We start from the raw sequence: 25067 nt of genomic DNA on the forward strand, positions 1-25067 counted from the left end.
CATAATAAAAGTTATCACACTATCGGAAGCCTCTTTTTGGGTTTATTTCTGAGCCCTGAAGGTGATTCCTGGTCCTTGAGCGGACATCGCACCCCTGGAGGTCGCTGACACAAGGATTCTACTGCATACCGGATGAGCGTTTATTCCACTGGATACCTGGGAATTCCATAACTGGAGAGGACACGGATGACTCTGGTGACCACAGTAGAGACGACCACCATTCCGGCAGGTCCCCTGATCCAGTGACCAGGAGTAGGTCATTTTACTCCAATGCGCTTTTATTTGCGCTATCTGGTTAGTGCATTCTACAGCCACATTTCCTACCACAGATGTCACAGATTTACGTCACTCCTATGATAGATTGACTTTGACACCTTTATCACCATTTACACCTTCTTAACTATGAGAATGTTATAATATTGGTTGCTTAAGACTATTATGGTAGCTGCGTTTATATCTCATTAAGTGGTCACTCCGTATCATGAGATAGATCCATTCACTCTAGCGCTGCATGTTTTTGTATATGATTTATTGTTGACACACAGGTCTCTCTCCTGCCAGCTTTGCCGACGATCACCGAGTACCAACTGGGAATCGGTGGCCAGGACCCGGTAATTGACATCTCCAGCTGCAAATAGCAGAGCGGGTAGGGCGGCGCGCACGCCCCCTACCCGGGAATGCAAATCACGTATATATATGTGCTTTTCAACAGCTGTGCCGCCCTGTAACAGTATTTCTGCTATAGGGTGGATGGCAAGTGGTTAAGGAACCATACAGGACAATCCATTAAAAAGGTAGCCTGAAAGACAATTTCCCAATGTATTATAATGCCACAAAGTTACATGCTCAGTGTGAATGAGCCCTGCAATGTGCTAAGTGTGTATATTAGATACCAAGACCTGCATCTACTTCCAACTATGTGGATGTAAGTTCACCTACAATTGATAAAAAATATACTTAGTTACAGGTTAAAACTGGATGCATCATTCCATGGACTCTTTTACCTATTGGTGGCTGTAATATATTGTTGTAATTTAACCACTTGCCCTCCTGAGGATTTACCCCAGGCCAATTTTTGCATTACAGCGCTGAGTTACTTTAACTGACAATTGAACAGTCATGCAATGCTGCACCCAAATTAAATTTATGTCCTTTTTTTCCCCACAAATTGAGCTTTCTTTCGGTGGTATTTAATCGCCTGTGCGGTTTTTAATTTTTTGCACTATAAGCAAAAAAAGACCGACAATTGTGAGAAAAAAAAAATTATATTTTGGACTTTTTGCTATTAACCTCCTTGGCGGTATTCCCGAGTGTAGCTCGGGGTAACATTTCAGTACCAAGAGCGGTAACCCCGAGCTACACTCGGGAATACCATGCGGCGCTGCTTCGGCATTTGTTCTTCACTTACCTTACCCTGCACTCCCAGGATGTGTCCCCTGCAGCGTCCCCGGCCATCTCCTTCGGCGGATGCCGGCATCCGGCTTCTGTGTCCTGTCCCTGTGACGTCGGGACGTACGGGCGCCGCCGGCGGCGGGAAATTTAAAAATTTTAAAAAATGTCTTTTTTTTTTTTTTACATTTTACATAGTAAAACATTGCTGTCTCAACCAATTTCACATACATTTTGTCCCTAGTGCTTTGTCCTGTGCCCTGCCTGCATTTTGTCTGTTCTTTCTGCCTGGAAACTGAGAAACGTCCATGGCGTCCAAAAAGTGTCCCTTTAGGTCAAAAGCGGTTTTAGACCAGCTAGAGAACAGCGATAGTAAATCAGAACCACTTGCAGAATTGAGTGATAATGATTCGTGGGGGAAATTCCTCATCAGACACTGAAAACGATTTTGCGACTTTGCTCAGCGATGAGCGAACTTGGCGCTATATTTCAAATTTCAGTGTTTTTGGTTTGATTACATTATTGAATTAAATGTATTATTATTATATTATTATTTTTTATGATTATTTATTAAATTATAATTTATGATTTTGTGTTTCAAATTTTATCCTACCCGGGATGTTTACTAGACTCTTGTTCGGACAGATTTCAGTGAGTTATTCCTAAATTACAGCCTACAATAAAAAAACTACATATTTCCATGCAAAATAATGGTACCGCTTTCAGCACCAAAAATCTGAAATAATCATACCGCCAGGGAGGTTAAACATGTAAAAAACAGTAAAAAAATTTTAAAAATCAAATTTCATCATAAATTTAGGGCAAAATGTATTCTGCTACATGTCTTTGCTAAAAAATCCCAATACATGTAAATGTGAAAGTTATAGTGTTTACAAATAATGGTATAGATAATGGGATTTTTTTTTCTAGTAGTAATGGTGGCGATCAGCGACTTTTAGTGGGACTGCGGCAGACATTCTGAAACTGGGGGGGAACTAACTTGGTGTCACTGACACCCCAGTGACACCAATACAGTAATCAGTGCTGAAAAAAACTCTGACACTGTACTAATGACACTGGACAGGAAGGGGTTAATGTGAGGGGCTATCAAAGGGTTAACTATGTGCTGGGAGTGTTTTACTAGAGGGTGGGGGGTGTGCTTCATTGTAATCACACTAATCGGCCATCCTGAGCAGTGTGCTCGAGCTGACAGGGAGGAAGATTATTTGTAAACAAAACAATCTTCCTCCCCATCAGAGATACTCGGTGATCACCGGGCGCCGGCGGGTAATTACTGCCGGGGATGCAGTGATTAACATCCACGACCGCGATTGGCGGCTCGAGCAGGGCGCATGTGCAGCTTGCGCGCTCCCCCCTAGCCAGAAATGCAGAATGACATATCTATACGTGATTCTGCGCACAGGTGCCGCCCTGTAACAGTATATCTACTAAAGGGCGGTCCTTAAGCGGTTAAAGTTCTGAAATCCTGCAATGGAGCTTCAATCCTCCTGCTTTAGTCATGCTAATGAAATTTAAATGAAAAAAAAAACAGAACAGTAAATGGGACAATATGGCAATGGCTGCAGGAGTAGAATGCATATGTTGCAGTGGAATCTATTTTTGAGAATCTGATTACTCATTAAATCTGAGCCTTCAAGGTGATCATTAAATCTGAGCCTTCAAGGTGTTGCACGATGACATTTTCTTATATGCACAATGGAAAAGGATATATCTGCATTTTAATCTGAATTCAAGATGATGAAGTTTTGATGCATGTGTAAAAAACACACAGAAGAAGCAACAGACTGGCTCAGCTTTCCTTGTATTTTTTGCTTCAGAATAACATGGTCACAGAGAGGAGAAGAATTACAGAGGTGAGACACAAGAAATAAGTTGTGTTGGAAATGATAAAGTGATTGATTAAACTGTGTGACTTCTTCAACCTTATGTCATTTTGTTGAAAATTTCTCCCCTCTCCATCCAACAATCTATGTCAAATGTTGCAGCTTTGATGGATGAGTTTCCTAAATTTGACTCAGCTTCTAGCAGTAAATGATGCAGTTTGTCAATGAACAGATCTCTACAGAGTGGATGGCATGTCCATGTACAGAGACTAAAGAAAGGTCTCTTGTCATCCCCAGCAAATGTAAACTATGTGCTAATTAAAAGGACACAGTAGTAGCTCTATAAAGGTGGGAATATCTAGCAGCTCTTTATTTTCCACATGGGGTAAAGATGAGTGATAGCTATAGAACACCCAACACCTCCATTGTACATCTTCCCACAATCCCACAACAATTAAGCTGTTTGTCTCCCTCTGTGACATACTTACACAGGTTTGCTGTCACTCATGTGACAGTGAATGCAAATGTTTAATGACAAGACTCGATGCAGAGAAAAGACAGCAAGGACTTGTACATCAAACCACAGGGACATTGAACACATCCAGTGAAGGCAAATAGAATATTTGTGAAAATTTGAAAAGACAGGTAGTCAGATGAAGAGTTTTAACCCATTCATGAGATAATATAAACAATAGTAGGTCACCATTGATGCAGCAAGATAAAGTCATCCTGATGCAGATGATCTTATAGAAAGACATCACTTAAACTAAGGTGTAGTTGCTCAAACAGAGCCTCCCCTCCCCCAACAAATCACTATCACAGAAGAGCTAAAAGAGCAGGGGATGCATAGGCTTCATCAAATCTCTTGGAGCTACGAAACCGCCATGCACCTTAAACCTAAAAAATGTTCGCTATGATGACTTTTCATTTCCTTATATTTGACAGAAACTATGAATTCTTAAAAGCAATCTGTGAAACAAGGGGTCCCCATTCTTCAAGAAACCATAATAGTTAAGGCAACTTAAAATGTTCTTAAGCCATGCTAAGGGGACCTCTCAAGCAACATTATTGTTTGTGGGTTTGGGATTTGAAAAAAAAGGTATATACACCTAGGTGGATGCAGCATCAAACCAATGCGGCATCTGTCCCCCACTGCCTCTGCACTGAGAACTGAGCAATCAAACACCGGCTCTCTGCTCTGCTCCTCCAGTGCTCACTGTAATACTGGGCTGGGGAGGGAGCATTTAGCTCATTCTCCCAGTGGCACAGAGGGCTCTGCCCCCACTGCATGGATAAGCTGCTAATTTTTTCTAGCGGTGAGCACAAACTTCATACTCACCTGACACGCTGATTCTCTGGAAAACTGCACTCCTCCATGGTCCAACGGTGGACTGTTCCTGTCTATGAAGCGTGCTTTGAGCAAGACTACTGGACTTTGGGGCAGGAGCTGAAGGGACCAATTTTGTTTAGGGAGGATCATCGGGTCAGGTGAGTATATCTCTACTGTTCTCTCCCCTAAAGAAAAATGAGCAGTTAATCCATGCAGTGCAGGCACATCGACACTGCACAGGCAAAAAAATAATTTGCCCGGAATTCTGCTTTAAATAATATTGTAGCTTGGTAAATTGGGGCCAAAGATGTATAGCTAAGACATAGTAAGTAATAGTGATGGTTGGATCTACATAGGTTTGATTTACCAAGGGTTTGGTGAACCCAAACTTAGAGGGAAATCCATGGGGAAAGGAAAGGGGAGGGATGCAATGCTTATTTGGTACATTTCGGCCATTTCTAGGATAAAGAGGCATACTACTGCCAAAAAAGGAATAGCAAGATGGACACTTGTTAAAAAAACAAAAAACTTACAGCCAGTGAGTCTGTTTCCTTTCAACTCAGTCTTAATCATTTCAGTTTGAAAAAAAAGGCATTTTAGCAATGACACTGTTATTGAATAGTAATAGCCATTGGCTGGCAGACAGGAATTGGCCAGTAGTTTATTGTGACTGTCCGGACCCTGTCCAATTTCTATCAAGCTCACATTAAGAATTAGGAGACTGGAGATGTTGCATTAGTTTAAAATGGGCCAGCAACAGGACACTTTTAATGAGGGAGACAGGGGCGGACTGACCATTTGGAAACTCGGGCACTGCCCGAGGGCCCAGGGTCAGTAGGGGGCCCCATGAGATGCCCCTGGTACCTTTTTCATAGGCTTTTTTGAGTTTGGGCAAGGACACAGGGGCCCCATGATCCCCTATTGCCTGGGGCCCCATGAGTTGTCAGTCCACCCCGGAGGGAGAATTATCTGAACTGTACTAGAGAAAAAGAGTTCAGGCAGGTGTTTTACCACAAGAATCAAGAAATAAGCAGTGTAAAATTGACAGTGGGGCAGTTTTAATGAGGGATAATAGCCCAAACTTATGTGTGCCTAACCTTTATTTTAACTATGGGGGAGGGGAAACTGAAGTGAGTGTGAGTAAATGCACCACTTTAATCACTCCAAACTGAATAAAAGATCCTATCAATATATATATAATAAAATAAAAAGAAACACACACAAAATGACACCCCAAAATACAACCACTGAAATAAATCTCACATTTTTAATTAAAGGGAATCCTTGTAGAAAACAATCTGTTTAACCTGAAAAAAAAAGGCCCTATCAACATAAAATAAAAAACAACATACCCCCAGGGTAAATGAAAACCCCTGAATAATATCCCACAAACAAAAAACATTTTTAAGAGGATTGCTATGAATGGAATGCAGCTAAAAGTGACTGCTGACCTCAGATCAGCCATAAACTACAATGGAAGACAAACCTCCTCAATAATAAACTTAAAAAAGGCAGTAAAGGGGTTGATTGTCAAAAGAACTAGCAATCAGAATTAAAGTACAGTCTCCTAATTGACATTCATCTCTCCTTATGCAGTTTGTCAGTGTTCTCTATGCTTTCCTTACAACAGCTTCCAATTCACTAAAACTATAGCTGCTCTGTGACCTCGCACCCTTTTATAGTGATGTGGCTGGCTCATCCAAAAGCCCCCTTAGTTACATCTCTAAGCCTGCTGGACAGAGTTTTAAGGGCATCCAGTGTGTACAATATGGTTTAGAAAAAAAATCCAGGGTGAGTCTGAACGAAAAATTTGTCAGGACTCACCTTCAACCCATGGTAGTGGTGAACCCAAACCCCATGCCTAGTAATTAAAGAGGAGTTCCACTCACTCTGTAAAAAAATAAAAGTCAGCAGCTACAAAAACTGTAGCTGCTGACTTTTAAAAAAAAGCCACTCATCTGTCCCGCAATTCCGCAGTGCCCCCGCCAGAGCCCGTTTCACCGGCCATCCTGTATTCCAGGCGCCAGTATCTTCAGTGTGGGCACCCAGCTGTGACAGCTCGCGGCTTCACAACCGGGAGCCCACTAAGCATGCGTGAGTAGCTGAATGGCCCCGTCATTTTCTGGGACCTATCCCGTGTCCCACAAGACTACAGGGAGGAAGGGTAGGTGGACAACTTCCACTTCCGATCGCATAGGCGATGAAAGTAGAAGTGGGAGCAGGTACCTGTCAATTTCAGGTACCCCCCCCACTCCCCAAAGGTGACAATCCTTAATGGGGAGCGGGGCAGTCTTTAAAATGGAACTTCCCCTTTTGGGTGGAACTCCGCCTTAAGTGTCTCTAATACAGAGCCCCTAGGATTGTCTGAAAACTTCTGAATTTTTTAGAACATAGACATAAAGTCGGACAGCTGTTCTCTATAATAGAAGCAGTTATCAACAAGCATTGGCATTTTATTGGCATTTCTGCTGCAATCCGTAGTGAGCAAAATATCAGTGAGCACCAATAGCCCAGACCACTTATGAAAGCTACTGTCTTTAGATTGGAAACTTTTAGGCACTAAGTCTAGCACTATACATACTCAGTCAGATAACAGTTTGCATTGTGGACTAAGCCTGAGAGGATAAGTGCTAATTATGGGACGTTTGCTCTTATTCGGTAAAAGAGCATTATGTAAAGCACAGTAACTCACAGTAATCAATCTGAATCCATCTTTTATTGATCCAGCTAAACTAAAGTCTAACTTGTTTCTATGCATAACTACACATAGCCTACCATTATTGCCTCTTGCACGGCTCTACTGAATAAAGTGTATAAGCGATCAATGTAATAAATGCAGAATAGACTACCATGTAAGTTACCTGCTGAAGCAGCTAGGACAGATACACTGTATGCATTGTATAGTTACATATAGGACATAAATATTACAACAAGAGCATCAAAGATGAAGTCTTTCTAATAGAAACTGGTCAAATTGTATGGGTATGAAAGTCTTAGCCTTCTTGTCAAATCACAGCTGTAGGACTTGTTCCCACTGGGTGTGTTGACATATACAATATCTTTCAGTGCTTTTCAAAGCAGGTGAAAGGAATGAACAAGAGAAAATATACTTGCTTAAAGGGTAATTACCCTTTAAGCAAGTATATTTTCTCTTGTTCATGCCTTTCACCTTCTTTGAAAAGCACTGCAAGGTATTGTATATGTCAACACACCCAGTGAGAACAAGTCCTACAGCTGTGATTTGACAACAAGGCTAAGACTTTCCTAATCTTGTCCTCTTTCATAGAAAAAAATTTAGTAAACGGCTCTCCCAGCTCTCTCTCCCCCATTGGCTCACATAGCAGCAGGAGCCATTGGCTCCTGCTACTGTCAATCACAGTCAGTGAGCCAATAAGGAGAGATCGGAGGGCAGAGCCGTACCATACTTTGTGTGTGAATGGACAATGTTCATTCACAGGAGTGCAGTTCGGGAGCAAGCCTGCTCAAGTGCCCCCATAGCAAGAGGCTGGCTGTTGGGGGCAGTCAGCTTGGGTGAGGAGCCAGGACTGCTGGCGGGGGACTAAAAAAAGAGGAACCATTGCACAAAGCAGGTAAGTATACGTGTGTTATTTTTTTTAAAATGACCATCTTTCGAATCATTTTAATGTTATTTTAAATTACCTTTCCCTTTTAATCTGCAGTTGCAGTCATTTTCTGTAAAATTCAAGGCAATATGGCAACCTTGAAAGTGTTTTGTACAATCCCAAAAATGTAATTTGCTGCTTGTGTGATTGGTCACTGATTTTCCCAGATGTCCGCACTAAGTTACATGGCACATTTAAGGCACTCTCTGCAAAAACAAATTTCATTTTTGGTGGGATACTCCCCCAGGGTTACATTTTGATAAAGGAGTGCAGACCCTGCAGCCATATACTGATTGAAATGTGACTAGAAAGGATCGACCAAATTTCGATTGGTGTTTGGCAGTCCCTACGCAATAGATGATGATCATGCAATTGACTTCTGTGACAGGGACATGATGGAAGATTTTTCTTGATTAGCAGCTGCATCCCATCAGCTGCTGCCACTGATCAACGTATTCTACATTTGAGTATGAGTCTCATATATACAGTATATGGTGAGAAGTTTCTAAACCAAAACAAATATTACTCACTTTAAGTCTACCATCTTGATTTCAGACTGAAAAGTAAGCAGCAAGGAGGCTGATTGCCCAAAGACCTAGCAATCAAAATTAAATAGTTCCCTAACTGACTTTATTCAGTGGTGTATGTAGGTTTTGTGCTGCCCTAGGCAACACAAAAATCGCCTGCCCCAATGGACACTGATCAACAACACCCCTTCTCCCCACTCGGGAGGGCCTTCCACTACCCCCCCCCCCCCGCAATAAAGAGAAAGACACTCATCTTCAAAGCTCCAGACATCCCTGGGAATGGGAGTCAGGCTCTATATGCACCATCAAGCAGCCCACAGCCTCTCTTGGATCCCACCTGGTTCCTATGGCATGCATGTCCCTTCTTTCATCCCTTCTACTGGAGGGAGGTGCTGCCCCCCTGAAAAATGCCACCCTAGGCAAGTGCCTTGTTTGCCTTGTGGTAAATATGCCTCTGACCTTATTCTCTTCCTATGCACTTTGGCAGCTTTTCCTATGTTTTCTTTACAACAGCTTCCAATTCACTGACACTATGGGGGATATTTACTAAAACTGGTGCACACAGAATCTGGGGCAGCGATGCATGGCAACCAATCAGCTTCTAACTTCAGCTTGTTCAATTAAGCTTTGACAATAAAACTTAGAAAATGATTGGTTACTATGCAGAGCTTCACCAGATTCTGTGTGCACCAGTTTTAGTAAATCTCCCCCTATGTGCCCCACCTTTTATATTGAGGAGGCTGGCTCATTATAACCCCCTATTGGCCTGTCTAAGCCTGCTTGTCACGGTTCAGAGGTGAAACCAAAAGTGAGTGTGTAGAGCAAGATGAGTAATGATCATTTGTTTAGTCTACCAGCTTGATTTCAGATGGAAAATAAAAACTCAGCAAAGGGGTTGATTGCCCAAAGAGCTAGCAATCAGACTATTTGCTATGGCTGTATACATGGGAGTTTAATCTCTACAACTAAACCTGTTGGGGTGAAACATACCAGTAGGGTCAGTCTCTAGGTGGGGCCATGCAGTATGTACTGTCTGGTGCAATACAAATGTTTTTAACAATGATGGTGTTGATGTGTGACTTGCTTGTTTGACATGTGGAGGTACAGGAGACTTTTTTGGGTGTGGTTTGAGTGTGGACAAGGACACAGGGGCCCCATGATCCTCTATTGCCCGGGGGCCCCATGAGTTGTTAGTCTGCCCCTGGTCCTAGGGCACCTAGACTGGGGCTGGAGTCCTTAATCCCTTGCCCTTTTGCCCTTCACTAATGTCAGCTCACTTGATCTCACTTGATATTTGCATACCATGTCAAAAACTAGAGAAGGTATATAGAACAGCAATAAAAATGTTGAAATCATTGGGAGACAAATCTATAAAAACAACAACAGTACCTCAAAACAAAAAGTTGGCAGCTACACAATCCACATCACACCATGTCTATGTTATACTTGTTTCAATCTTGCTTTGCATATGCAAAATACATATAATAAAATTATAATTACTGTACGTTTTGCTTTATGATATCAGCTTTTCCAAGAAGGCCCCTCACCACAATGTGTGTACTTCTAGATATGTATGTGATAATTACATATTTATTACTCCCTAGTTGCACGGCATTGCGGAAAACATCTGTCAGCAAAAGTAAAAGCTAAGTGAGGAATTGCATATTTAGACCAAAATCACAAAGTCCTCTCCGAAAGTCAAAATGAAAAGTTTCATAGCTTACTGCTGCCACCTGCCTGTCAACTGCAGCATGGTCACTCATACTGAAACAGATGGCCTGGCTTGAAGACATGGAATAAAATGTGTATCAGTGTGAATGGAAGACATGCTGTGTGTTTTACTAAGGAGGCATTTTTAGCCTTGGTGAAGTGAGCCAGTCTGCTTTTACAGAAATCCAGGTATAACTAAGAACCAATGTTATGTATTCTTTTGTACATGATGTTGGAAAGTACAGTAATATCTCCAAATATCAACCAAATCGTACTCTCCACTCCTCGCACGACCTCCTGCTCTCTAGCTCCCTTGTCTGCTCATCTCCAGGAGAAGAGCTTCTCTCATCCTCTGGGACTCTACCCCAATTTATCAGACTATCGCCTACTCTGCTCACTTTTAGGCGATCTCTGAAAACCTATCTCTTCAGGGAAGCCTATCCTGCCCTCAGCTAATAATGGAATCTTCTATTCCTCCTACCAGTCCCTCCCCCACAGTTATCACCTTTTGTACCACTAGTCTCTCCCTCTTAGATTGTAAGCTCCAAGGCACAGGGCCCTCCCAACCCTCTTGTATTGAACTGTATTGTTGCTGTATTGTTTCTCGCTATATTGTAAAGCGCTGAGCAAACTGTTGGCGCTATATAAATCCTGTATAATAATAATAATAATATAGCCAAATATTCAGCCAAATAACATCTATGGAACTTGTAAGGTATGTGAATCTTTTCTTTATTAATAATATAATCCAACTAAGGGTCTTGCACACATTTTTAGGTGTCCAGACTTTTTTTTACTGATCTGAGTGCACCTCATTTCTTTCAATTGGCCTGTAAATATTAGTAAACTAGTGTCGTGTTTAGATCAGTAAAAAAAAAAATTCTGCACGCTGGTGTGCATTTTACCTGTAAACCGCACCTGCCCCTTTGAATAGTAGATTATATTTGGCATTTTATGTACCTATATGTGTATAATTGTGTAAATGTATGCACTATACAGGCCATAGTTCTAATTTTTGGGTAGGAATTTACAACATCTGAGGAGAGATTTACTAAAACTGGAGCACTCAGGAGCTGGTTCAACTGCGCATGGTAGCCAATCAGCTTCTAACTTCAGCTTGTTCAATTAAGCTTTGACAATAAAACTTGGAAGTTTATTGGTTTCTATGCAGAGCTACACCAGTTGTTGCACTTTCCAGTTTTAATAAATCTCCCCCCTGGTGTTTATACATCAGTACAGTGTACAAGACCCCAAGCACATGCTAAAAGAACACTTGGAGAAAAAAAGCAAAAAATGCTAACTTTACACCCAACTTTGATATTTTTGCCTCTGAGGATCCCATGCAGTCTTGCAAGATCCTGCTGTAAGACTGAATGATGTCACCCTCACCTAGATATGTGGGCTGGAAACTAGAGTGGAATATGATTTTTATTTTGTTACCTTTTTATTTCAGTGTTACATATTTTATGTTTAAATGAGCAGTTTTAATTCAGGGGTGAGGGCTAGTAAATTTAAGGGGACCTTTCCTTTTCAAGCAGGATCTGTCACAAGTTAGCTTGCAGCCTCTGGTGTGTTTATTCTTACCTCCTTGCTGCTCTTGATTTCTTCACATGTGTGTTTGTCTGTGCTCACCTCTGGGCATCGTCTGCTATTCCCTGGGTTTTATGTCCTTCCCTTCCACCACTTCCTGTCCCGCCTCCTTGTCTGCCTGTCTATTTAAGATGTGCTCAGATTGGGCCACATTGCCTGAGCAACTTCATTGTTGTCGGAGCTCCCTTGTGTTCTACTGAGAATCTGTTTAATATATCTGTGTACTGACCCAACGGTTTGCTCAGCACTTTACATTATAGTGGGAGACAATACAGTTCAATATAAGAGGGAATAGAGGGCCCTGCTCCTTGGAGTTTACAATCTAGGAGGGAGGGGTTAATGGTACAATAGGTAATAACTGTGGGGGATGGATTGGTTGGAAGAGTACAGGATTCCAGTATTAGCAGAGGGCGGGATAGGCTTCCCTGAAGAGATATGTTTTCAGTGATCGCCTAAAAGTAAGTAGAGTAGGCGATAGTCTGACAGATTGGGGTAGGGAGTTCCAGAGGATGGGGGACGCCCTGGAGAAGTCCTGGAGATGAGCATGGGAGAAGGAGATAAGGGAGCTAGAGAGTAGGAGGTCTTGCGAGGAGCGGAGAGTACGGTTTGGGTGATATTTAGAGACAAGATCGGTGATGTAATTTGGGGCACTGTTGTGGACGGCTTTATATGTCATTGTTAGTGTTTTGAATTTTATCCTTTGGGCAACTGGGAGCCAGTGGAGGGATTGTCAGAGAGGGGTGGCAGATACAGAACGGTTAGTAAGATGGATGAGTCTGGCAGCAGCATTCATGATAGACTGAAGGGGGATAGCCTGCGAAGAGGTAGGCCAATGAGGAGGGAGTTACAACAGTCGAGGCGTGATATGACAAGGGAGTGAATAAGTTGCTTAGTGATTTCCGGGGTTAGGAACGGTCGTATCTTGGAGATGTTGTGGAGGTGAAGTCTACATGATTTTGTCAGTGACTGGATCTGGGGCTGGAAGGACAGATGGAAGTCTAGGATTACACCTAGTACCCTGGCATGAGGGGATGGACTGATGATTGTATGATGATTGTTTAATCACTTCAGTATCAGGCACTTTCACCCCCGTCCTGCCCAGGCCAGTTTTCAGCTGTCAGCATTGTTGCACTTTGAATGACAATTGTGCGGTCATGCAACATTGATCCCATATTAAATTGTTTTCATTTTTTCCACACAAATAGAGTTTTCGTTTGGTGGTATGTAATGGCCACTGTTTTTTTTGTTTAATTTCTTTGCTTAAGAAATGATAAAAGACCAAACATTTTTGAAAAAAAAAAGGGTTTTCTTCATTTCTGTTATAAAATTGTGCAAATAAATAATCTTTATTCAAAAATTTAGGCCAAACTGAATTCTGCTACATTTGAAAATAACTCAAATCAGTGTTTAATATTTAGTCAGTAGGAAAATTATAGAGTCCTCAAACTATGGGATATGTATCTGAAAATTGATCAATCCTGTACTGATGATCTATATCAATTCTTGAGGCCCTAAAAGGCAGGACAGTGCAAATATCCCCCAAATGACCCCTTGTTGGAAAGTAGACTGTCTAAGGTATTTAGTACGTTGAGCTTTTGAAGTTGTCATTTTTTGTCACAATGTTTTAGAAAATGAAGAATTTCAAAAAAATATTTTTTTTCACATTTTGTTTAACATTCTGTCACCAATGCAGTACAGCTTCATCATGTAGCTGGTGTGGTGGTGATCAGAGACACTGACTGGTGACAGTAAGTAAAAAACATTTATATTAACATCAATAATTGTTTTTACTTTCTTCCAATTTTGGCCTTTTTTATAAATTTTTTATTCTTTTTGAGATTTTTTTTTTTCACACTGTGACCAGAGCAATACTGTGTTACCATAGTAACATTGTGCATTCTGGGGAAGTGCTCAAGATTTTTTTTTATAAACTATGATTGCTTATACCAGAATATCACTGTTATAAGCAACCATTTTTACTGAATGAAATTTATTCATTTAGTGTTTACTATTGTAGTTAGCTGTGATTGGCCACAGCTAATCACATGGTACAGATAGGCTGTGATTGGCCCTGTTTGTACCATGTGATTACGGTGACCATTCACAGAGATCAACACAACAGTACACAATGGATGGCAAAAAAGAAAGCCATCTATTGTGTACAATTGTCATGTGATCTGCTGTGATTGGTCACAGTGATCACATGGTATTTGAAGCATCCGGTACACTAAAGATATGCCCAGTCGACAGCGGGTGACAGTTCGTGCCACAGCATTGCATTAACAATCAGACATTTCTTCCAGCTTGGACCTTCAGTTACATGGCTGCGGAAGTATTAATGAACTACAAATGCAGTGAAATCCCCATACTTGTGCTCCATTGAGAACTATGAGTGTCTGCCTCGGTGACAGATTTTTCATTTACAGACCTCTGTGAAAGAATGATACAGCTATGCAAGAGAAGCCAGTCCCAGCCACACTGGGGATTGAGGGTGGAGCGATACAGACTCTGACCATGTTTTGTGTTACACCATAAATATGAGTATACCATGAAAAATGGTCAAAAAGATGGACTTAAATTTTAGCAAATTTTAAAAGACCTATAACTGGGGTAAATAGGAGTATTTTATATCATCTTATGGTTTTGCTTTAGCCAGTTCCCACCCAGCCTATAGGCAAATGATGGCCAAGTGGGATGCGCCATTCCAGGTGGACATCATATGCACGTTCACCCAGACGAATTGCAATGTAACACATGGTACTAGGTGCATTACTGCAATGCACAATTGGTAATCAAGCCTAAGGCATCCTTGACAAACAGCACAGCCAGATCACAGTTCTTTAGGTCTGTTTATTATTATTTGAGGTAGTTATACAGTGCTGACAAAATATGCAGCTTTTTACATATTGTACATTCAAATTAGTCCCAGCCCTCAAGGAGCTTATAAACTAAGGTCACTATCCCACATGCATACATACACAAGCTAGGACCAATTTAGACAGGAGCCAATCAATCTACTAAGTGTTTGGAGTATGGGTTGAAACTGGAGTACCAGGAGGAAACCCACACAAGCATGAGGAGAACTTGCTTGTGGATAGCATGCTGTCCAAGGTTCAAACTGGAGACCCTAATGCTGTAAGGCAGAAGTGGTAACCACTAAGCTAGAATAAACAGTGGATAAACCATACAGCCCGCTCTGGAACCTTCCCAACCTTTGAACAAACAATATAAATGGTGTAGAACACTGATGAATTCATCACTCTGCCGACTACCTGTCTCAGTTAAATAGGTAGAGAGCATGATGCCGCAGTAGAACCTGGCTTACTTACAGCACTGCCCGTACCTCCCCCAGTCTGAGCCCCGCTGTGCAGGACATTAACGTGTTACTAAACCCAGGACCCTGCATTCACTAGCAATGCTGTGCAGGACATTAACCACTTCCTGTCCGGACACTTTTACCCCCTTCCTGTCCAGGGCAATTTTCAGCTTTCAGCGCTATCACACTTTGAATGACAATTGCGCGGTCATGCAATACTGTACCCATATGAATTTTTTACCATTTTTTTGAGACAGATAAAGCTTTATTTTGGTGGTATTTATTCACCGCTGGGATTTTTATTTTTTTTACTATGTAAATGAAAATGTCCAAAAATTTTGAAAAAAAGTGTTTTTTTTTATAAAATTTTGCAAATAAATAATATTTCATCCTAAATCTTGGCCAAAATTTATTCCGTTATTTTTTTAGTAAAAAAAAAAATCCAAATTAGTTTATAACCAAACATTATAATTTTTAAACATTTTTTTTTACATTTTTATTTTATTTTTTTTTATATTATTTTTTTATTTTTATTTTTTATTTTTACATACTGTCACCCTAGCAGTACAGTGTCACCATGGTGACACTGTACTACTTGTGGGGGGTGATGAAGATTTTTTTTTTTTTTTTTACACTGATTGCTTTTACACCCATATAGGATGTAAAAGCAATCATTTCTCTTTCTCTCTGTCTGCATTCTTGCAGTCATTGAGAAATACTGAGTGAGCTGTGATTGGTCACAGCTTGTCACATGGTACAAGGCTGTTGTGAATAGCCTTGTACCATGTGACCTCTGTGATCATTCACAGATTTCACACGTAGTAAGCAATGATGTCACAAGTGACATCTTGCTTACTACTTTGCATGTGATCACTGATTCGCCAATCAGTGATCACATGACCGGGACCTCGTACAGAGGTCCCGTCCGACGATCGGTGTTTCACTGTGTCCGGAGGACACAGCGGACACCGGATCGCGGTGGTGCGCGCTCCTAGGGAGCGCGCAAAGCTAGAAAAGGCGGGTGCCGTTTAGGAACGGCAACCCGACCTTGGACTGCCACCGCCCTGCCGTTTATAAACAGCAGGCAGATGGCAAGAGGTTAAAGTGTTACAAAAAACCCAGGACCCTGCATTCACTATATCTGGTCTCCCACAGTACACAGAACATGAAAATGCAATTATTTATAAACTGCTAAATACCTTTTCTCATCAGAAGTTAGAGCAGCCTTGTGACTTCTACCAGTGTCCAGCAGAGTACATGTTAACGCTTGTAGCAGGAGTTTTCATTCTGCTCTGGGAGGATGCAGAACCCCTGACCTCTATCTGGCCAGTGCCGGCCAGATTGACCCGGTGCTGATCACATGCACTCTCCCAAGAAAAAAACTCTCTAGCAATACACACCAAACTGAGCATGTGCAGGGTGTCTCCACACAATATGTCCTATCAGGAGATAAGAGGGGACACTGGAAGAAGGGGAGGGTCAGAGAAGTCAGGATCAAACAGCCTTTTTACACAGTGCAGAGGATTAACCCCTTAGGTTCCCCAGTGAGTATAACAAGCATGCTTTACTGCATATACAGCCTGATTTTACTGTGGGTTTAGTAACACTTTAAAGATTGCTAACATAAAGAGTGATTCTGGGATTTTTCCAGCTGTTTGAACATGTTGTCTAAAATAACACATAGTAGTGTTATAAGCAATAAAGAGAGGTCATTTGGCATTAGTATTTTAGCACTTGTATTTTAGCAATATTTTTTTCTTTTACACCATCCTGTATAATCTCCTACATGCTCATATATATGAACTAGCTTATTAACATTTATCAAGGGGGTGGATGGAAATGGATATGTTTTGTTTTGTGTTATTCTTACAGTTTAATTTCAATCAATATGTGTGATTCATGTTTATTGTGGAATAGTATAGCAGCCAATGTAGGCATCTGGGCTGATATCAACATAGGCAAGTATCATATGTTTTGCATACTATAATTATTTAGAATTAAATTTCTGATCTGGAATGTTTTTCTGCCAATTTCATTTTGCTGTAGTAAAACAGGCTGTCATGTATATGTAAGAGTTAACTTTTACTTTGCCAGCAAACTCTACATCAGTGGCAGGCTGTATCTCTGAATATTCGTTTTCAGTGAGAGCTACAAGAGACATAAATCTTCCCTCTTTATTATCTGGCTGCAGAGTTGCAAGGAAAAAAAATATTGTAATCTTAATAAAAATATATGAAAACGTGTAAACAATGCAGACCTTTAAATATATTGCAATTATTAATGCCTGTGTCTCAGAAAAAGAGAAAAAAAAAAGAACAGGGAAGAAGGGAAAGCTCATCAATATTCCAGACCTGTGTACTAAAAGGAAAAAACCATGGATTTTATTGTGATCATATTTTGGATTTATTACTACCTCCAAATGCAAAGAACCCAAGTAATCAGGAGGCGTGAGACTAATATTACTGTGATACTGACAGACAGCGCTTCGAACGCAGGCTGAATGAGCAGTTATATGAAGTGAAGACACTTAAAACTTCACAAGCTGATGCATAAATATCCATAAGATGAGCGTGACATTTCTTATAAGCTGCTTGATAATAAGATACTTTTTCCTGTGTACTTCATAATCATATATATATATAGAAAGATGGAGCAAGGGAGGTTTTGCAGAATATAGATAAGCAAATGGATCTGTAAACAGGATAAAATTGTGACATTCAGAAAATCTCTTCTTTTTTTGGCCAAATTTTGACTCATCTGAATATGAGCACACTGGTAGTCCAATCTGCAGAGAATCACCCAATTCATAATCCATGCAGTTTGCATTCATGAATTACATGATTCTCCATAGATTAGGGAAATCAGGATGCTTATAATAGGGTGAAATAAAAAAACACAATCCAGAGTTATTTGAATAGTCAGGCTGAGGAAAGATTATTTTGTTGAGTTTAACTATTTGTCAAAAAAAGATAAGATTGACTAAGGGCTGGTTCACACCAGCTGTTGCGGTGCAATGCAGTGAGATCTGGTTGAGATCAGCACAGTGGAAATACGTTGAGCTCAAGGGATTTCACTGTTTCTTTTTTTAACAGACTTTATTGAGATTTCACAAAGACAGATCAAAAAGTTCAATTGCTGACTGCATGGTTCAAGGCAGTGGATTGACTCTCACTGTGCTCCACTGAGAAAAAGTACTCCATGCCCACACACCACCACAATGAAGTGGTAAGAACTGGGCACAAAGGAAGCAAGGCATTTGGCTTTGTTCATACTGTTTGACTGTGCTGGAATAGCTGCCCAATGCAGTCCGAATGGCATCTGGTACCTTAAATGTAAACTAATTTCTGCTGCATGATCCACTCACCCTAAGCTCAGAGCACATACACAAACCATAGAGTGCACAACAGAAAGGCCATTTATACAACACTATATGGCCACAGGTTTGTGGACATCTAACCATTACACATATATGCAGGGGTGGACTGACAACTCATGGGGCCCCTGGGCAATAGGAAATCATGGGGCCCCTGTGTCCTAGCCAACACTCAAACCACACCCAAAAAAGCCTGTGAAAGGTATCAAAGGCATCTCATGGGGCCCCCTACTGACCCCGGGCCCTCGGGCAGTGCCCGAGTGCTCGAATGGTCAGTCTGCCCCTGCATATATGAGCTTGTCGGACATCCCATTCCAACACCATAGGCATTAATTTAGAGTTGTCATGTGGTATACTCCTCTCCCACTCCTTACTTGAATCGACAATTGGTGTGTTGGCGCCATATTTCATCCTTAATATCTAGCTGGTTGGTTCCCTTTTTGTGGCTATAACAGCCTCTACTCATCTAGGAAGTCTCTCTAGAAGATTTTGGAGTGTTTAGGGGAGAATTTGTGACCATTCATCCAAAAGAGCATTTGTGAGGTCAAGTAATGATGGATAAAAAGACTTGGCATGCAATCAGTGCTCCAGTTCATCCTAAAGGAGTTCAAAAGGTTTACAGTTAGGGCTCTGTGCAGGACACTCAAATTTCTCCATATTTGGAGTTGATTTACTAAAGGCAGACAGGCTGTTCACTTTGCAAAATGTACAGTTTGCAAGGAAATTTTGCCCTAGCACAGTGAACGCAGTGAAAGTTTACCTAAATATCCAAATGAAATGCAAGGAAAAAGAACACAAAAAACAGTATTTTTGCTTGTATGATTAAATGTTGTAAGTAATCAGAGCCTCAACTTCACTAAGCTAAGGGAACATTCTACTGTAAAGTGAGCAGCATATTTGCCTATACTAAATCACCCCCGTGTCTTTATTAACCTGGCTTTATGAAGAGAGACACAGTCATGCTGAGACAAGATGGGTCTTCTCTAAAATGTCACCACAATGTTGAATGTAAACAATTGTCTATGCTGTAGTATTAATAGTATTCTTTACTGAAAATACCCGAACAAGAACACCTGATTTAGAATTATCCACCAGGTGTATATTGAGGTTGTGGCCTTTATAGTCCAAGTTTTAAGCTGTTGCCAGATGTTTGAAAGCACAATTGTCTAGACTCTTGAATATCTATATATGCTGTAGCATTAATGGTACCCTTCACTTGTACCCTTTAGAATGTTTGCAAATTCCTTTTTATACCCAAATAACATGGACATCTGTGTTAAAACATATGTTCCTGTGCATCTGGAACTTTCCAGAGAATTCCAGTACCACCATCATTAATAAACCTTTGAAATGCCAATTCAAATAGTGTAGCTGTTTTCGGAATATGGCCATCTTAGGCTTCCATTAGTTGTGGTAATAAATCTACCATTGTTCATAAATGAAATGTGCAAACCAAAATAGATATAAATGGTCATAGACCCATCTTTGACAGGCTGCTGGTATTTTAAAACATTGAGATTATGATCATATTTTATTATGCTAGGCTACATATCACTGAAAGCCCAGGGAGCACAGGTATAACATAATATAATACTGATTTCCTACCTACTGATTTCCTACCAAGGTGCAGTGGGTACACATCCCTCTTCTTGAGTCCAATGGTGATTCCATTCCCCTTTAATTTCAAAGTGAAACAGCAGCAAGTTGGTCCACTTTCACTGTCACCATTCCCCTTCATTAAGGCCTTCCCTGGATTTTTTTTTCAAAAACAACCTATATTTTACTTCTTATGATATTTTTTTTCTCATCTGGTGGTGTCATGGTCCTTCCTCTTCTTTTTCAGTGGTGATGGGGGTCCTTCCTGGACTGAGTAACAGCACATGGAATCCTGAAGTACCGTGAATCTAGACTGTGTTCTGATCCACCCCCAGGGAGTGTGTCAACACTAGGCTGGGGTCAGGCAACATAGGTAGAAACCCAGGCTGCGTGATGACCCACCCCCAGAGAGTGTATCAATGACAGGCTGGGCTCATAGGAGATATGTAGAATGATGCTGGTTGGTATTCCACCCAAAGTGGGATGGTAGCTGGTTGGAGAAGGAAGCTGGGAAAGTACTAGAGCGCTGCCACATTTTTTCTATTAGAGAAGGCAACTGTCCCTGATTTGGAACAAAGTCCCTCTGTTCCTCTTTCCTCCTCATTTGTCCTCATTTGGTCTTATCTATAGAGTTGTGTATAAAATACACTATTGATCTTTCAAAAAGTGTTTCTCAGTGATAAACATTTCATCCAGTTACTAAATGGTTGCATTTGTAAACTTCAAAAGCCAGAATAAAGGAATAGTAGTTGTAAAAAAAAGCGCTTGTGGGTTTAACTAATCTTTTTTTTTTATAATTCTCTTTTAAGGGGGCATGGCAGGGTGTGTATCCTTTGCCTACATTCATTTGCTAATTAGGTGTCCCTCCTTCCCATCTCAAAAAGTTGGGCGGTATGAAGAAGGGGAGGTAAACATTAAGGCTCCATGCACACTGGGCGTTTTAATAACGCTGGTAAACTTAGCTGTGTAAAGTCACATTAACCACTTCCAGACCGGACACTTTTACCCCCTTCCTGACCAGGGCAATTTTCAGCTTTCAGCGCTATCACACTTTGAATGACAATTGCGCAGTCATGCAACGCTGTACCCAAATACATTTTTAACCATTTTTTTGCGACAGATAAAGCTTTATTTTGGTGGTATTTATTCACTGCTGGGATTTTTATTTTTTTTTGCTATGTAAATGAAAAAGTCCAAAAATTTGGAACAAAAGTGTTTTTTTTATAAAATTTTGCACATAAATAATATTTGATCATAAATCTTTGCCAAAATGTATTTCGTTATCTTTTTAGTAAAAAAAAAACAAAAACAAATTAGTTTATAACCAAAAATTATAATTTTTAAACATTTTTTTTTACATTTTTATTTTTTTATATTATTTTTTATTTTTTTTTTTTTTTTACATACTGTCACCCTAGCAGTACAGTGTCACCATGGTGACACTGTACTACTTGTGGGGGGTGATGAAATTTTTTTTTTTTTTTTTTTTTTTACAATGATTGCTTTTACACCCATATAGGATGTAAAAGCAATCATTTCTCTTTCTCTCTGTGTGCATTCCTGCACTCATTGAGAAATACAGAGTGAGCTGTGATTGGTCACAGCTTGTCACATGGTACAAGGCTGTTGTGAATAGCCTTGTACCATGTGACCTCTGTGATCATTCACAAATTTCACACGTAGTAAGCAATGATGTCACAAGTGACATCTTGCTTACTACTTTGCATGTGATCACTGATTGGCCAATCAGTGATCACATGATCGGGACCTCGTACAGAGGTCCCGTCCGACGATCGGTGCTTCACTGTGTCCGGAGGACACAGCAGGCACCGGATCGCGGTGCTGCGCGCTCCCAGGGAGCGCGCACAAGCAGGGTGCGGGGAGGCCGTTCATAAACGGCCACCCGACCCTGTACTGCCACCGTCCGGCCGTTTATATGCAACGGCCGGTCGGGAAATGGTTAAAAACTTGAGTTTTCAGTGTTTTCTAGCAATTTTGTATTAGCTTTCAGCGGCGTTTCGCCATGTTTTTAGAGGGTTTTTTTTACCAGTAAAAAAACTTTTTTTGGTCAAAAAAAGTCCAAAAACGCTGGGTTACCCCGATTCACCGTGATTTACTGTGTTTACCGCGTTTTACTGCGTTTTGCAGCCTTAGAGCATTTTTATAACTAAAAAACTCCTCTAGAAACCCACTAGTCCTGCACAAATCCCACAAATCCCTGCCAAAAAAAGTTGATTACAGTCTATGTGTGCATGGACACATAGGATAACATGTTGGGGAGTTTACTGGCTGTAGAAAAAAATGACAAAAGCCACAAACAGCAGCTGTAAAAATGTCCATTGTGCATGAAAAGAGACACGCACACAAACACAAACACACACACACACACACACACACACTGGAGCACTCTGCTGTGAATTACTATAATTGAATTATTAATTTATAAATTATTTATCAGTAGTTAACACTACCTCTGGCATTCCTTACGACAAGAAGACAGATTCTAGCTTTGTTTTTATGGGGCAGGCTAGATAATATGGTAAGCAATAGCATTGTTGACTAGCACAGCAATCTCATTACTAAATCTCGTACAAGTCACAAGGAAAATATTGCAGTAAGGAATGATACATGCTATTTTCAGCATACCTTTAAAGCTATCTTTGGATGGGATGTATTTTTTTCAGCTTAACTGCTTATTCCACATACAGTAATCTGCAGAGCCTATTATATGGCATTCTTTTTCCTTACTGGTTTGGTAAGTAAATACTGTCCAAAAAATAATAAACTGATTAAATCTGCTAAATCACATTCTAAAAAACTCTAAAGATGCATAGGAAGACACAGACGCCTAGTGTATTACAACCATTAACATTTATGGAATTAAAAATCTGCTAGTGTACTCACAATGATAGTAGGACTTAGCTCTGAGGAAGGGGGCATGACCCCCGAAAAGCGTTTTCTCCCATGCCATGTTTGGATAGACGCCTTTGCCTTGCAGCTGGAGTTGTTATTTGATGTGTTTGTTCCTACTATTTTTATGAGTACACTAACAGATTTTTAATTCTAGAAATTGTAATGGTGGTAATGCACTACCACCCCCAGAGAGTGTACCTTCCTGTGCGTTTTTACAATTTGTTGAAGATTTCCCAATCCGAGGAGGGCTGCACTGGGAGAAGCATTACAGTGACACCAATGGATGCACTGTGCTGGATTTTTTTTAATATACAATTCCCATACTTTTTTTTAAATTTAAATATTTATTATTTTTCAACAGTAATAACAAAAAAGAACACTTTCATCTCATTCATAATAAATATACAATTTTTCTTATTACTTTATTTTTCCCCTTCTTAAAACATTACCCCCTTCCCCCCCCCCAGAACCCACCCCCCACTCTGCATTTTTCACTACCTTTTTTTTTTTCCAAAGCAAGCATATCCTACCGATCTATCAATTCTATGTCATTCTACATTTCACTTTCTCGCATTTGTTACAAAGTTTTCCCATTTTTCCCATTTCGCGGAAAATACCTCCATCTTGTCTTCCTGCATATAGTATAGCTTCTCCATCTTACTAATCCAGTTTACTCTTTCTATCCAGTCCTCCTATACAAGTCCCATTCTGACCCTAAACAATAGACCAAACATATTATAATATCATATCTATTTGGCTGAAAATTACTAAATTTGTTTTTCAGAGCAAGAATCTTAGGGGTTTTGATTAATTCACAGCTGTCACATAATGGAGTTCAACTAAGTAATGAATTAGAATATTCACTTATCTAAGCAAGTCTTTCTCACAGTGGCAACAGACTCTAAAAAGTGATCCTCATTGAATAGCTGTTCAGCTTGTGGTTGAAAGACCGTTTACACATATTAAGAGATACTGCTGCTTCCTGCATACCTGTTTGATTGATCCCCTGGGAGATTGTTTCTATCTCAAAGGTGATTTTTCATTGAACTGCCTTAAAGCAAATGTCATAGCCATGTTGTGGTGTTGTCCCATTGGCTTCAACAGGCAAGTTTGACAGGTGGTGTTGCCTGTCAGCAGGGCCGTGGATAAGGGGGTACCACCAGTTCTCCTGTACGGGGCCCAGGCCAGCAGGGGGTCCCAGGCAGCTGGGTGAATCAGATATGGGCATGAAGAGTAAACAGGGAAATTACTGGAACCAATCCCCTGTATGGCTTTCCCTGCAGCAGCTGAAAGCTAGGTTCTTCCCCCGGCTGGCTTTCAGCTGCTGCAGAGAGAAACATACAGGAAATAGGTTCCAGTAATTTACCAGCCCCTTACACACCTGAATAAACACAGTAAGTGATCATCACTCACTGTGTTTAATCATAACTGAAGCACAGTAAACCGTGTTTTTTTTGTGGGGATGGGGGAACCCTGTTAGGTTGGCTGTATGTCGCCCTGTGGTTTGAGGTGGGGGGCTGTCAGGTTGGCTGTAAGGGGCCCTGTGGTTTCTAACAGCAGTCCTGCCTGTCAGACTCATTTATACCTGTCATACTTGTCAAGCAAAGATTCACGAGCACAGCAATGTGCATAGAAATGTTGAGGTGGGCAGTCGCAGGGCATTAGCTTTGTTCACTTTGTTTATTGGGTTAAGTGAAGTTTCTGCTCCTTCAACAAATTCATCTCAATTGTTAAATTAAAATCACTGTTGATGATGATCTTATAAGAATGAAAGTCAGTTTCACAACTGAACGTAAGAAAGTAAGAAGCTTTTGTGCTAAACTGTGTACCTGTCTGCTGTTGATGGTAACTTTTGC

General features: G+C 40.7%; 1 protein-coding gene across 1 annotated transcript in view; it reads right to left on the bottom strand.

Moving 5' to 3' along the window:
• OLFM3 (olfactomedin 3) overlaps positions 1-25067 on the bottom strand; it is a 340444-nt gene that overhangs the window by 305397 nt on the left and 9980 nt on the right. The gene's annotated exons all lie outside the window — the stretch shown is intronic.

This window comes from Staurois parvus, unplaced genomic scaffold, assembly GCF_062004578.1.
Source record: "Staurois parvus isolate SC_StPar_1 unplaced genomic scaffold, SC_StPar_1.0 ptg000402l, whole genome shotgun sequence".
NCBI lineage: Eukaryota > Metazoa > Chordata > Amphibia > Anura > Ranidae > Staurois > Staurois parvus.